The sequence below is a fragment of the Chiroxiphia lanceolata genome, chromosome 19 (genome assembly GCF_009829145.1).
Source record: "Chiroxiphia lanceolata isolate bChiLan1 chromosome 19, bChiLan1.pri, whole genome shotgun sequence".
NCBI lineage: Eukaryota > Metazoa > Chordata > Aves > Passeriformes > Pipridae > Chiroxiphia > Chiroxiphia lanceolata.
The window spans coordinates 1,470,974-1,484,659 of NC_045655.1; the positions used below are offsets into that span (position 1 = coordinate 1,470,974).

Consider the following 13,686-nt stretch of genomic DNA (forward strand, 5'->3'; position numbering starts at 1 on the left):
CAGAAATTGAAATCTTTGGTTACTTTTCCAGCTGTTTGCTTAATGCCAATACTTTAAAAATGTTCTGCCCTTGGCAATCAATGAAACAAAGTCTGCCCTGGGGTTTGGGCTCATTCCTAACCTTTGAAGTTAAGTCAGGTATAGAAATCTGGCAGCAGCTTCCTCTGTAACATTTTTTTCGGGGGGGGGGGGGAGAAGTTTGACTGTTATGCTCTGATTTGAATGCAGAATTCTCTCTAAATCTATTGTAGAGCAAAAAAAACCAAACCCTTATAGCTGAAAGAACTGCTCAGCTCTGGGATTATGCAGGTTTTTCTTGGGGATACAAACAGGGATTAATGAGTAACCTCCCTCTGCCTCCCGTGGCACCCAGGGCCAACCCCACTTGGTGACTTTAAAATATTCCAAAGAGCTGAGACCAAGTGCAGTCAGTGGGAGCTGCCCCCCTAAACACCACGGATTTGGGGTCGGAGCAGCAAGAAGAAAGATGCCCATGAATAACAAACCACACGAGCCAGCTGAGAAACTCAGGGCCCTCGCTCAGCTCTGGCTCTGGGTGCTCTGGGCTGGGTTATGTAAGGCTGGGGGAACTCTGAAGTGCTGCTTCTCTGCACCCACTTTACAGGGCAGCAAATTGCACAGCCCAGAGGTCAAGGCTATGAGTCTTCTCCAGAGCAGAGCAGGGATTGCTGGGAGGCCCAGGGAGAGAGCCCAGGGGTCCTGACTCACTTCCAGCTGAGAACAGCCAAATAATGAATGGGGGAGAAACAAGATCTTCATAAATCTTGCTCTGAAGTCTTTAATAATGAGGCTTTATTGTAAATCCATCAAAAAGGAACATTAATATGGAGCCACCAAATAGGTCAGGTTAATTACATCATCTGGAAATGCTGGGATACCTCCAGCCTTCACAAGAAAAAGTAATCAAATCCCTCAGGAGTGGGAGAGATGATTTTTTTTTTTTAATTAGTGGAGCATTTAAACCTCTGTGCTGACACCTCCCTGTGCTCCTCTGGCTTCAATGAGTTGATACATTTTCCCTCCTGTTTGACAAAATATGACATTTAAAGGTAAGTAGTAATTACGGCTGCTTATCTGGGGCCAATTTGCATCCTACACCAGCCTGGTGTCATGGAAAACATCTTCACTGGCTGTAGAAGAAGACATTTAAGGGACTCCGTGAGCACCTTCCCTCACTTTGCCCTGTGTGTGCAGCCTGTGAGCCCTGGCCCATGTTCCATATCCAGGCAGAAAACCTGCACAGTTTAACCATAAATACAAGCCTGTCCTGCCTGGATTCAAGGGTAGGAGAGAGCTGGGATGTGCTCTGAGTCTCCTTTGAGTCCCTGGGTGACTCCAGGGAAGGCACTGAACAGTCCTTTACCTCATTCCTTTGCCACAGTGCTGGCACTTCCCGTGTTTCTGGCTCCCAGACTCTGCCCAACCCTGCATTTCCAGTAAAATCCCAAAGCTTGCAAGACCCATGAGCTTCCCAGCTCCAGGAGATCACAGAGCCACAGAATCACAGAGTCACAGAATCATGGAATCCTGGAGTCACAGAGGATGCAGAGTTGGAAGGGACCCAGTAGGATCATCAGGTCCAATTCCTGGACTCCACAGAGTAACTTAGTGGAAGTTTTCTGTTGGGTTTTCAGGTGGGTTTCAGCTCAGGTTGTGCTGTTGAAGCAACCTGTGAGATCAGAAAATAGTTTTCAAAGTCTCCTCAGAAATTAGAGGAGCTTTTGCCCAGGGTCTCTGCTGGAGGAACCCCACCTGCAGGCCCAGCTCAGGTGAGACCCTGACAGGAGGGTCAAATCCACCACCTCTGCACTAGTTCATGTCCTGCTTCTCCCACTGCTTCCTGAGGAAGTCCCTTCACCTCTAGGAGTGAATAAGGTGCTGGAACAGGATTTTGGACCTGCCCACCTGCAGCCAACACCCCACCCAGGGCGGGGAGGAGATGGACAGGCCACCAGGACTTGGTCCCTGTCCCAGCAGTGCCAAGCCCAGAGCACAGGGAGCACAGCCAGGGATGCACCAGAGCTGGAGCTCCTTCTGGGACCCAACTGACAACAGGAAACCCCCCTGGGAATAAACCCCCAGCTTCTCTGAACAGAAACACTCCCACAGACCGTGCCGTGCTCAGGACCAGCCCCAACTCCCTTTTCTGAGCCTCCTTTGGGGTTTTTTTTTCAGCCACAACCAGGGTTGGCCAAAACTGTTTTTTTAAGGGTCACGTGTTTTCAAAAGGAACAAATATTTCCCTTGAACCACTGAATTCCTTTTGAAATCTTGTCCTGCTACATTTCATGTTTTGAAAACTTGAAACATTTTTCAATTCTCGAAACACGTTTTTTTTCTCACTTCTCATCCAAAAATACACTTTTCCCAGGAACTGTTATTATATTATTCCAACGTATTTTCCATCCTTGTCTGTAAAATATCAGTGAGGATATGTGTTACTGAGGTTTATTAATATATCTATTTATACTTTTCTCACTTCAAGCCATGGTATTTTTTCCAAGCAGATTTGTACTCACTGGCAAGATGTTAATTGTGTCACTGAGGCTCCTGCACCCAGAAAAGGTTTGTTTAAAGCTTCAGTAATTGTTTTGAGCTCCACAGACTAATAATTGCCAGGCAGGAGAGCTGTGAGTCACCAAAGCACTGTAATCCTGTGACCTGTACAAGTACCCGGAGGAGGCAAAGGTTATTTAAGAAGCAACATTTCCCCTCTCTGGTTAAATCCAATTTCTTTGTGTTGCTCTGCCAGTCACTGTGTAGTTGCTGAAGGAGTGCAGAGTGTGACATATAAAAGTGGTGGGTGTTATTACTGAGCATATTAAACTGACAAGAAAAACACAGGGCTCAGAGGCAGCTCAGAGGCACTTCTGAGGCTCACCAAGAAAAACAAGCCAGTGACACGATCCCTGTGCCCCAGGCTTGGACAAATGATGCTCAGGAGCCCAAGAAGGGGTGAGGTGCACAGCTCTAAAAGGTGGCTAGAGAGGAAGGTTGGACAACTGCCCAAAAGTCAAGGTTTGGTACAGTGAGAGAGAACTTAAAAGGTTCTGTGGGAAAAAAAATAGGAAAAAAATAAAAAGAAGAAAAGAAAAAAAATGTTGCTTTCTATAAATAAATGTGGGCAGGGAAAGTGCTGGGGAGGGAGAAGATCTAACAGGCAAACTTGGCACAAGAACAAAAAGTATTCACTGGCCATGAATAAATTCTGAGTGGAAAACTGAAGGAAGTTTCCATCCAACACAGGAACAAAACCCTGGCCCAGGGAGCAGCAGGAGGAAGGGAAGAGGCTGGAACCAAGTGGAAGGGCAAGAGAAAGGCACAGAGAGGAAGAAGCTGCCCAGGTCACCCCAGCAGAGTGACCCAGGTCCTGAGGGGCTGAAACCTTTTGGGGAAGCAACAGCACCACCCTAATCCCAGGGGAGCTGGATTTTGGGGAGCTGGATGTGGCCATGGGGTGCTGTGCCCACCAGATCCTCCAGCCCTGGTGAATCCCCTCCCTCAGAGCCCCACTGGCAATCCAGTGCTGTGACTGCTGGGGCAGGGGACACTGCCAAGGTCACACCAGCCTGGTGCTGCCTTTTTAAGCTCAGTTTAATGCCATCAGTGTGAAGCAGGGCTGGATCTGACAGCTGAGCTCAGCCTTCCACAGCAAGAGATTTATCAAAGAGAGGTTTCTCTGAGAAATCCCTGTCCCTGGTTTATGACCTGAGCTTTACCTGCAGCCTCTTTCTATTCTCATTTATCCCATGGCCTGGGGCTCCTCTCCTCACCAAGATAATGGGACAAGTGGAGAGGGATTTTTGAACTGTGAGTGGTTTTTATCACTAAAAAAAGCTCAGGAAAAAATAACACTAAGGTCATTTTGCAAGGATCTGAAAATGTTTGTTTCATTTGCTGTTGTTTTTTTTTTTTTTTCTGTTTGTTTAGCTTTTTGTTTGGTTAGTTTGGGCTTTTTTTGGTTTGGTTTTATTAATCACGAACAAACCAAAACCCCCTACAAAAATTTCTGGGCTCAACTGAAACATTGATGGATTTCTGGGCTTTAAAAATTGAAATTGAGATTAAAACACTTCAATTGGAAACACATTTCCAGTGGAAAAACTGAAAAACTAAAAACTGGAATTCAAATCTGGCAAATGAAACATTTGGACCTGTTTTTCATAACACTTCCCTCCCTCCTGTCCCAACCTACCAGACTATTTTGGCTGACAAGTGTCACTTTTTCCCATTAAAGTAGGTTTGCAGAAATGGTTTTGAACATCCAGAGGGCAGGATTGGGTTAAATATCCGGAAGAAATTGTTCCCTGTGAGGGTGGAGAGGCCCTGGCACAGGTTGCCCAGAGAAGCTGTGGTTGTCTCATCCCTGGAAGTGTCCAAGGCCAGGTTGGACAGGACCCTGAGAAACCCAGGATAGTGGAAGGTGTGTCCCTGCCCATGGCAGGGGGTGGAGTGAGACAAGCTTTAAGTTCCCTTCCAACCCAAACCAATCTGTGATTCCATGATTCCATGACTGTATGAAAGCAGTTTTCCCAGCTCTTCAAAATAATTTCAGATAACTTCAAAACAGGTCCTCCCTTCTCCAGGAGAATCATGAGCCTTTATCCTTTTCCACAAGGTGTAAATATCCACTCCACACACCTGGGGAGAGCTCCCAGGAGTGAACACCCTCCCTCCAGCATCTGCCCAAGCCCACAGAAGTGGCTGCTTGGGGAGCACATCAGAAGGGCCAGGAGCCAACATCCAAAGCTGTTCTGCCTGGGGACATGTGTGGGGGGCAGGTGGGGTCTGCAGAGTATTGGGGCAGTTTTGGAAGCCACAATGTAAGGAAGATCTGAAGACATTAGAGAGTGTCCAAAGGAGGGAAGGAGGATGGGGAAGGGCCTTGATTTGAAGGCCTGTGAGGACACTGAGGGCACTTGGTGTGTTCAGCTGGAGAAGAGGAGACTGAGGGGAGAGCTCATGGCACTTACAACTTCCTGGGCAGGGGCAGAGGAGGGGCAGGGACTGAGCTCTGCTCTGGGGGGACCAGGGACAGCAGCCAGGGAATGGCTGGAGCTGTGTCAGGGCAGGCTCAGGTTGGATCTCAGCCAAAGGTTCTTCCCCCAGAGGCTGGTTGGGCACTGCCCAGGCTCCCCAGGGCAGTGGGCACAGCCCCAAGGCTGCCAGAGCTGCAGGAGGGTTTGGCTGATCCTCTGGGGCACAGGGGGTGACTCTTGGGGATGGGCCTGTGCAGGGCCAGGAGTTGGACTGATGATCCTTGTGGGTCCCTCCCAACTCAACATGTTCTGTGACTGTAGTTTCCTGACTCCCTGTATAATCCAGGGGACTCTCTGGCTGTTCTGCTCTCATAATTTAAATCACTAGTTAAATGATGATTACTGGTATTGCTTCTTTTCTTTTGTTTTTAGACAGCTGATTTATCTGATGTTTGCAGCAACAATAAGGGTGGAAGTCTGGGAAACAAAAGATGTGTATCAGAGCCCCTCAAGGAGCAAGTTTTTGAAAGCTTTTTTTTCCTGGGGCTGTTCAGGATTCACCAGAAGAACTCAGATGTTACCAAACCCATTCAGAGCTTAGATGGACATGGAACATCACTGGGTCAGTTCTGCAGCTAAAGATCAGGTTTCTGGGGACTTGTAGATTTTGGATGATGTGGAATGGCCTTTTAGATATACAAACAACAGAGCAAACCCACCCCAAACCTGAACAAAACGTGCACAGATCAGAAAGAAAAATAAGTGCACTACCAAAGGAGTCTGGAGGTGGCTGATTTGTTCAGTTTTAAGTGATATGGAATTCATGCCTGGCACCTGAAGGCTCTGTGATTTCAAGCAGGTTTTGCTTTGAGATTGAAACCAAAATTGAAAGCAAAATATTTGGATCAAGAAGTGAAATATTTCAAAAAAGACTAAAGGAAATGTCTGTGTAACACTCAGCAAGAGACCCCCACCTGGCTTTTTGCTCAGCCCCCCTGCTAAGCCTCATGTAGAGCCCAAAATTAAAGGCTGGGTTAAATAACACCCTGAAATAATGCTATAAGTTCACCATGGGACTGGTAAAATGTGCTGCTGTTCTGCATAATAAAAGACTTGTCTTTAATGCAAAGGCAGATTTCAGCTCCATTCCCTGATATAAATAGGGCAGCTCAGAGTCAGAGTGAATACAGAAATTGTTTTCTTATATGCAAATGAGAGATCACATTATTTCATAGGAGGAACTGTAATAGTTGGGAAATGTTTCCAGATCCTTGTTAAAGGGGAAAAAAAAAAAGACTCATCTAATGTTCCCGGATAAAAATGACATTAATTGAAAGTTTGATTCTATTCCCTAATGAATTTTCTTGTTGCATTGTAATTAATAATTTCTTAGATCCAGGAGAACTGGGTATCCCTTCAAATTAGGGCATTACTTATAAATATGTTTTAAGAGCAGTTCTTAAGAATGCTATGGATTGCTCTCAGAATGGCTGTGAGGGTGAGGGACAGGAACAAACCCATAATGGGGTGCAGATCTTGGTGTGAGCCACCACAGAGCCTGAATCCCTCCTCTGCCAGGAGCCTCCAACCAAAGACCTTGGGGAATATCTTCATGGTGACTCAAATACACCAGGTCCTACAGTAAACACTGGAGGGGAATGTTTAATAACCACCCTGAGATCTGGGATTTGATACCTGCCATGTTTTGTCATTCCAAGGCCAGGCAGGATGGATGGACCCGTCCCTCTGGGATTTGCCTCTGGGTCACCTCCCTGTCATCACAGAGGTCATAGAGTCATAAAGTCATGGAATGGTCTGGGCTGGAAGGGACCTTAAAGCCCATCCAATTCCACCCCCTGCCATGGGCAGGGACACCTTCCACTAGCCCAGTTTGCTCCAAGTCCTGTCCAACTTGGCTTTGTCCTGGCAGCGTCAGTGCCTGAGGCTTCAAGTCCTAGAAAAGGGCTGGAGTCAGTCCTTGGTAAAACTGGTTTTAGGCTAATGAGTGTTTTTTTCTTTTTATTGTTCCTTAATTTGGAATTGCATTCTAGTTTAAAACAGCATTTTCCCTCCTGTGTCAGGTACAAAAAGGTTACAGAATTTTAAGGTTTTTTTTTTTTATTTGCCCGCTCCCTTGACCCAGGGAATGAAGGTCTTTGCCAAAACACCTCTTGCTGTGAGCCCTGGTTTACATCTAGAACTGATCTTGTCTCTCAGTACTTCTGGATTAACCTTCCACCATCCAGAAACCCCCACAAATTTCCCTGCTCAGAAGTGACGTCAGCTTTGCTTCCCAGGAGAGCTCAGAAACACAGAAAAGCGTTTTTTTACAGTGGAGCATGGACTGAAATCCCTTATTCCCCTCCACCACACACCCCCTCACGCTGCTGTATTTACACATCACAAATTTCCTGAACAGGTACGAGCTCCACACGTCCCAGTCCCAGCACAGCAGGGCCAGGATGCTGCTGGGACCAGTCAGAGTGCTGGGAGCAGGGCAGAGCTGCATCCCGCTGCCCAGGCTGCAGAGCCTGGGAAGTTCTGTATAAAACGCTGGCTCTGGACATGTGCCAAGAGGTAGTAAACAAACTGGGAGCTCTGTTTTTCCTCTGGCTCTCCCTCCAGAGCCTGGTCTGTGTGTGCAGTGAGTGCTGGGTGGATCGCTCACATTCTAAAGTGGCGCTTTTTTGGGGAGCAATGAGGAGAGGCTGGAATTGCCCCTGCCTTCCAGAGTGCCAGGGGAGCAGCAGGAGGCTGCCTGCACTCTGGATTCAGGCCAAAGACATTAAATGACACGAGACCAAAGTTCAGAGCTGCCTTCAAAGCCCATTGCGGTGCCGGAGGCGTGAAAGCAGATCCCCGCGATGGATGAACATGAAAAGCCAAACATATCGATCACTGTGTGCAGCGCTGGCAGCCCAGCTGTGGTGGCAGCAGCCTTGCAGGCTGTGCTGCAGTTGCACAATCACACCCAAGGTGAGGAGGAGGAGGCAGAGGAGCCGGGACCGGGTGGGTTTTATTCCCGTGGCTGTTCCCGGTGCCTGTGTCCTCCCCAGGGTGGACCTGCCCAGCAGCCTGTCTGGGTGTCTGCTGGGTGTCTGCAACCTGCTGCACCTCTGCCAGGCTGGGAGCAGTGTCTGTGCTGCAGGAACCATCAGGACCGCGGAGCTGCCCTGCCCGAGGGGCCCAAACGCCTGGGGCCTCTGCTCCACGACCCCCAGAGCACGTGGTGTGCAAGGTAAGGCAGCATTTCCCATTAATTCTTGTCTGGGTGATTAGGCAGCAGCAGGAGGCAGAGCTGGAGGAAGCAGAGGCCTCTGCATGCCCAGGAAAAGATGCTGCAGGTGGGGAGGGCATTGGAATGGGCTGCCCAGGGAGGGGGTGCAGTCACCGTCCCTGGAGGTGTTTGAGCAGAGCCTGGATGTGGCATCAGTGCCATGGTCTGGGTGACAAGGTGGGGTTGGGTCACGGGTTGGACTGGATGATCTCAGAGGGCTTTTCTAACCTTGTTGATTCTGTGATCTGTGATTCTGTGAGGGAGCAGTGCTGGGCTGGCTGTGCTGCTGTTGGCAGGGATGCAGGGATGCTTTGGGAGGGTGGGGGGAGGCCAGCCAATTTATCCTCCACTGGTTGGTAGTGTTTTGTGGGCCTCCTCATGCTCTCCCCTGTCTCAGCCTAAACTCTCTGGGGTTTTCACGTTGTATGCTCCCTCCCAGCCCCCATCCATCCAGCTCCCTGCTCTGATGCCCTCAAGGACACTCTCAAACCTCTGCCCCATCTGTCTGCTCGAAGGAGGGACCCAATTCCCCTGGCAGATGGAGACAATGGGCCTCAAATTGCCCTTGCCCACTATCCCCTGGAGCCCATCCAGGAGTCCCAGCAGTGATCAGGGGATGGCACAGCAGGACTGGCAGACTGGCCACTGTGAGACCCACTGGTATGGAGACCCTTCACCAAACCTCCCTCACCCTGTGCTTCAGCCCCACAGATGGAGGGAATGTGGGCAGAGAGCTCCTGGAAGATGCCCACTAGCTTTTCCCCTCCCCAAAGCCCTCTTTTGCTTATTCATTTGGGAAACTGCAGAGAGAAATGAAGGACAAAGCAGATGATGATTCCTGTGACAGCAGGGGTGTTCAAACCTTCCTTTAGAAGCACTAAAGTAGAGATAAAAATCAAACAAGGCAGTGCAGAGAAGCTGTTTGTCCCTACCCGAGGCCAGGCCAAGCCCTTGCCCCTACTCTGTCCTCACAGCTGCTTTTTCAGGGCTTCACAGCCTCCTCCAGCTACTGCCTTGACCTACCACCTGCAGATGTAAAATCTCCTTCAGGGCCCATCCCTGTCCCTCTGATCTGGTTCCCTACCTGCCATGATGCCTTGGAGCTTATTGTCCATGTCCTGCTGGGCTCCAGAGCCTCGGAGCTTCCCTCTCTCCATTGCCCAAGGAAGGGTTAAGCATCTTCCTGCCTCTGAATCAGCCCCCTCCTGTTCTCTCCTGCGGTTCCACATAATTTCTTCTGAGGGACAATGTGTGACCTGCATGTCCAGTCCTGAGGACTCTGCACAGCTGCTGCAGGAAGCCAGTTTTAATTCCACAGGCACACAATGCTCTGTAAAACAGAACATTGCTCTGTGTGCTCCCGGTGCTCGGGGTCACTGTGGCCAGGAGATGTCTCTTCCTTTCATGGGGGAAGTTTGAAGGAGGATAATAACAGATGCAGAGACTGAAGGGAGAGAATGATGGGTTTGTGTTCAAGGAGCAGCTCTGAGGGCCTGGAGCCTGTGTCTGTGCCAGTGTTCCTAAGTGATGTGGGATGAATCCTCACCCTGTCACCACAGGATCACTTGTTTTCCTTCTTTTCAGCTTTTGGCACCTACAGAATAATTTGCAGAGTCCACAGCTCTGCCCCTATTATGGGAGGTTTTGTTTTCACTCAAACTATTCCAGACCCAGGATGGGATGAGTGTTTTCTTTGGAGGTGTTAATTTTTCCCCATTATCCATGGGGATCCATTATCCCCAAGTCAAACAACTCCCTGAGGCAGCAGGATGGATTGTACCTGCTCTGTCACTTGAGGGATGGGGATTTTTTACTCTCGATGCTCTGCAACCTTATTGTCCTTTCCTGTCACTGAATGATTATCCCTTCAGTGCCAGGGTTTTCCATCTCACAGAGTACAGTTCATTGAACATCACAGAGCTCAAAAAAAACCTACAGGCCAAGCCAACAAATAAATGACATCAGGAAAACCAAAACAGGAACAAAGAGACAAAGAAGGCTGGGCAGTGTTTGGATCCCAGAGCTGGGAGATTTTAAAGGCAACAGAACCCCAGGGAATTATTGTAAGAGAATATGGAAAAATCAGAGAATCACAGAATGGTTTGGGCTGGAAGGGACCTTAAGGATCATCTCATTCCACCCCCTGCCATGGGCAGGGACACCTTCCACCAGCCCAGGTTGCTCCAAGCCCCGTCCAACCTGACCTTGGACACTTCCAGGGATGGGGCAGCCACAGCTTCTCTGGGCAACCTGTGCCAGGGCCTCCCCACCCTCATAGCCAAGAATTTCTTCCCAATATCCCATCTAACCCTGCCCTCTGTCAGTTTGAAGCCATTCTCCTTGTCCTGTCACTCCAGGCCCTTGGAAATAGTCTCTCTCCATCTCTCCTTTGGGCTCCTTCAGGTCCTGGAAGGCCACCATTAGGTAGAACCCCCTTATTTTGGTTTCCTTTGTTATATGTGTTTCATCTATAGAAATGATTATTAGTATTGATTAATTTGCCACCACATTTCACCTTTCTAAATCTGCAGAAATATGCTTTTCATCTCTAGATGTGCAGAAAGAAGAGCACTCAGAGCCAGAAAGGGAAGAGGTGAAATGAATACAGGGAAAAATGCCTCATAAAGTTTTGAAAATCATGCTTTCAAAAATAAGAGACAGAATTAAGATTGAGGTAGTACCTTGGCTCTACCCCCTGATGCCTCAAAGGATGGTGGTTCATTATTTTGATCCATTTGTGTGGCGATTTAACGTGCTGTGGAACAGAGTTCCCACTATTAATTTCAGCTAATGTACAGTAAATTACAGCACCCTAGGTTGGATTTGCTTGGACTTCCACTACTAAAGAAGCCCAAGAGAACAGGTCATGCTGGAAGAAATTCAATTCTTATAGACTTTCCAAAGCCTCTAATGAGAGGGATTGTGAATCAAGAGCTATTTTTGCTGTAGAGGAGCCCCATGCAGCTCGTTTCCTTCTGTAGGTTCAGGCACCTACAGAAGTGTGGAAGTAACAGATGCTGGATCTCTCTAAGACCACAGCTCTCTGTAACCTTCCAGAGCCTCATTTCATCATCAGGACTCAGGATTATGGCAATAATCTCAAAATATGAAATGCAGAATTGTACATATTACAACAGAAAGAAGATTTACACCATTAAAGGCAAACTTTGCCTCTAGTTCACTAACAGGTTTGGAAATATCTGGCTAGAAAGCTTTGAGTCTTTCATTCTCAATGATCTGGACTTCCTTCTTGTGAACTCTGACGTGAGGGGATGACTTTGAACACTTGATTGTGCTACACCAGGAAAAACCCCTCTGGCACAGGACTGTGGCTGCATCAGATAAAAGCAGGAAGGAGGGAGAGAAGGATCAAAGGCTCAGGATGGAGCATCCCAGTGGTGTCCCTTCAATCTCAAAAGTGTGAGACTCTTCACAGACCTAAATGGCTGAAAGGATTTTTTGTGAGTTGCAAAGAATAAACACGAGGATCCCAAAGGTGTGAGATGCTTTATCCCATGATTATGCACCTTATCCCTGTGATTTGGGCAGACATGGAACACATGGGGAGGGAACAGAATAAGCCATAAACTTCATTCCCTCTCATGCTTGTCCCTAGTAGAAAATGCATTTCCTCTCTCCAGAGAAATCTGTGTAAGAGAAACAGTTAAAAAATAATTATGCCATGTGAGCCAATAGAATGTGCTTTTCCAGAGCAGGACAAAGGGAACTTCTTTGGCTTTTCAAACTCAAAGGGACTTTGCTTATGTTCCCTTCCAAAGGAAACTGCTTCAACTCATTATTTGCAGACAGCATCTGTCACTTCTCTGTGCCAGTGGCTGCTGATGGCCCTCTCAGAACACTGTCCCAACGTGCACAGTGATGTGTGGGGAGAAAGGGCTGCTATTAGAGCAATTTTCCACTTGAAAGCAGCAATAACAGCAAATAGAGCCTGAGCCACATGACTCTGCTGGATCTGGGGCACTCTCCCCAAGACATCCACCCTGCGTGGAAGGCGAGAGCCTGGAGGGGAGGTGTGGGCAGACACAGTGTGTCATTGACTGCACAAACCTGTGCTGTGGGCAGAGCAGGGACAAGGAGAGCTCAGCTGTGGCCTCTTGTGGACCTGCTCAAGGAGCTTCTCCTTCTTGTAGGGTTTGAGATCCAGGTGACATCTGTCTACTGTGTCCTGGAGCAAAACCCATCTCCACGTGCAGCTTCTGTGGGAATATTGGGTGTGATGGACACAGCCTTGGCCAACAGAGCATTTGAGGTGCCCTCTCCTGTGGAATCAGCAGGAGCTCAGTCTTGGACACCCCAATATAAGGAAGAGATTGAGCCATTAGAGAGTGTCCAAAGGAGGGAGGGAGGATGGGGAAGGGCCTTGATTTGAAAGTGTGTGAGGACACTGAGGGCACTTGGTGTGTTCAGCTGGAGAAGAGGAGACTGAGGGGAGACCTCACTGCAGTTCCACCTTCCTGGGCAGGGGCAGAGGAGGGGCAGGGACTGAGCTCTGCTCTGGGGGGACCAGGGACAGCAGCCAGGGAATGGCTGGAGCTGTGTCAGGGCAGGCTCAGGTTGGATCTCAGCCAAAGGTTCTTCCCCCAGAGGCTGGTTGGGCACTGCCCAGGCTCCCCAGGGCACTGGGCACAGCCCCAAGGCTGCCAGAGCTGCAGGAGGGTTTGGCTGATCCTCTGGGGCACAGGGGGTGACTCTTGGGGATGGGCCTGTGCAGGGCCAGGAGTTGGACTTGATGACCCCTGTGGGTCCCTTCCAGCTCAGCATGTTCTGTGACTCTGTGACTCCAGAGCTCCTTTGCCAGGCCCAGGGCAGGGTTGGTTGCTGTGCTGGATGTTCCCACCCACTAGCCCAGCAGACACATGGAGCTACAGGAAGAAGGGTGCTGGGAATACCCCTCCTTCCCTCCACTTATCCTGGCAACCCCCTTTGTTGGTGGGTTTTGCTGCTGTCCCAGCCCATCAGACCATTCTGAGAGCTGACAATGGGACAGCTTCCAGGCCTCTGCCCTTCAAGGGCTGCTTTCCCACCCAGACTCATTCCTTCACCTTATCACATCTGGTTTCTGGGCATGGTGGGATTCAGTCCAAGTTTGGACTCAGTGATCATGGATGGCCTTCCACCCTTAACAATTTTATGGACCATCCACAGCTCCGTGGTGAACCAGCCCTGGGCTCTTCTTTCATCCACCATGAGCAGATTTTTCTGGGATACTACAACAAACATTTCCCTGTAAACAGTAGGGACCAGGGTCCAGCTGCCCCTGGATGTTCCCTGTGTTCTGCTGGTGAAGGACATTTGCTCCTGGTGAGGGGCTGCAGGTGTTTTGTCAGGAAAGGGGGCACAGGCTTTTCTGAGGGGTAAACACGAGGCACCCAGGGCTGTCCTTTGTAA

General features: G+C 49.0%; 1 long non-coding RNA gene across 1 annotated transcript; it reads left to right on the plus strand.

The window, feature by feature from the left end:
* The first annotated feature begins 1,570 nt into the window (after window positions 1-1,570).
* On the plus strand, window positions 1,571-6,012 carry LOC116796300. The gene is made up of 3 exons (XR_004360312.1): window positions 1,571-1,655; window positions 2,529-2,586; window positions 5,433-6,012. It is a non-coding gene; the product is annotated as an uncharacterized LOC116796300 (long non-coding RNA).
* Window positions 6,013-13,686: the final 7,674 nt, after the last annotated feature.